Here is a 2,011-nt window from a genome sequence, read left to right as displayed (position 1 = left end):
CAGAATCTCTGTTGCAACTGCAAGACAATCATCACTTTCCAAGTTAACCTAAAATAAGACTAAAAAAACTTACCCAAAAGTACTTGAGAAAAAAAAAGTGAGAAAAAATAGCTGTTGAAAGAGCTATATATGGACCTAAGACATGGTTCAGTGAGCATGGTGCTTGCCACCAAATGATGACCTACATATATCTCAGGACTTGCATGGTGGAAAGACAGAGTCAACTTTTTAAAGCTATCCTCTGAAGTCTACACATATATTATACCACATATATGCCCTCCCACAAAATAAATGTAATCAAAACTTTAAAATAAATATACTTTTCAGAAACTTTGAGAAAAGTAATTTGAAAAATAATAACCTTTAGATTAATAGCATCACTATGCAATTATTTATTTATTTATTTATTTTTTCCAGAGGGGAATTATATTTATTCATACAACCAAAACATCAGACAGACTCAGCAGCAGGGGGGTGGGCGGGGCTAAGGTTCGCTAAGGCCTCTGGGCCCCTCTGCCTTCGGACTTGGGGTGCTAGTGGCGGACAGTTGTCTTAATCTTTTTCTTTTTTTCTTACTAGGCAGAAAGGGGCAGGCCTCAGCCCTCACACCCTGTTTAGTAGTTTGATAGCTCAGGATAGAGCTGTGTCCACCCTACCTTGCTTATTTTCAAAGTCAGAGTACTTGCCCCAAGTCCAGTTCCCTGGGGAAGTGGGTGGTGAATACTGCCGGGTCTTCAGTCTCTGGTTTCTGGTACCCCTGCCACACAGGGTTGAAGATATGCCGGGTGGCCCAGCTTTGAGTCCCAGAGAGAAGGGCTGGTTGGGAGTTAGGTCTCAGCAAGTGTGTGGAGGGGGCCGGGATCTCTGCTCCTCCATTCGACCTCCACCCTGAACTCGCAGTAGCAACTCCAGGAGCTCCTGTCCCCCGGGGGGGGGGGGGGGGGGGGGGGGAGCGGCTCTGACCGCTGGGCTTCCATCCGCTGGCACTGGTGACTAAGGATGGTGCTGTAAAGCTGTTCTTTGTCCTCAAGAAGCCGGGGTGGGGTTGGAGCTAGGCTTGGGGGGACCTCAGGAGTGTGGAAGGTGGCCTTCTGTTCCTCTAGGAGGCGGGACTGGGCCTCAGCCACCAGGTCGAGAAGGAGCTCGGTCTGCAGGGAGAGCAGGGAGCCCGACCGGGGGCCCAGGGCTGTGTGGCGGGTTCCTGGAGGAGGGGAGGGAGGAGCAGATCGCCAAGGCAGAGTGGTGGAGTTCACAGGGGGCCAGCCCTGATCATCTTTTGGGGGACCCTGCTCACCATCCTCTTCTTCCTGGGGTCTTTCAGCCTCCATCCCTGGTCTTGGGAAGAGATACTGATGGGGGAGGGGTGACTGGAATTTGGAAGGAGGACCGGAACCCTGGGTTCCTGAGGGCAATGGGGGCTGGAAGGGGTGGGGGGTAAGCTGGGGGCTGGATGCCTGGGTACTCGCAATTATTTATTAAAATAATAAGTAAACCTTGAAAATCACAAAACAAGGTGATAATACACATATTTATTAATAAAGACACCAGAGTATACCTACTCAAGGAAGGTTTTTTTATTCCAGCCTCTCTGACACTGAAGCAGTTGTTTTAGTTGCCTCTAGACAAAAACTTTTGCAGTGCTTCAAAATTGGATTTGAAATTATCTGTTAGCCCTTACTGTGTACGTTCCAAAGTCTAGGAGAATTCTCCAAAAACAGATGAAATAATAAACAAAATTGAGCCATGCTTGCCTGGGGATATCTTTCAACCTGGGGCCCCTTATGTGGGCTAAAAATTCCACCCCCTCTGAACAGCACACTTGGCAGCCTAGAACCCTTACCTCCATGTACTATATACTCACAACCCTTTCTGAACAATGCACCTAGCAACCCTTTAGCATTCTGGGACCCCAACCTGAACTGAGCTGCAAGCACTCTCAACCCTGACAGTGTAAGATGTCTTTCCTTTCCTAAAACTCATCAAACTTAGATGGTTTCTATTTACACATTCA

General features: G+C 47.9%; 1 pseudogene; it reads right to left on the bottom strand.

Annotated features, from left to right (window-relative positions):
• Positions 1–662: 662 nt before the first annotated feature.
• Positions 663–1,426, bottom strand: LOC130863989 (G-protein-signaling modulator 3-like; annotated as a pseudogene).
• Positions 1,427–2,011: the final 585 nt, after the last annotated feature.

This window comes from Chionomys nivalis, chromosome 21 (genome assembly GCF_950005125.1).
Source record: "Chionomys nivalis chromosome 21, mChiNiv1.1, whole genome shotgun sequence".
Classification (NCBI taxonomy): domain Eukaryota; kingdom Metazoa; phylum Chordata; class Mammalia; order Rodentia; family Cricetidae; genus Chionomys; species Chionomys nivalis.
The sequence above is the reverse complement of the archived record's forward strand: the minus strand, read 5'-3'. Positions and strand labels throughout refer to the sequence as shown.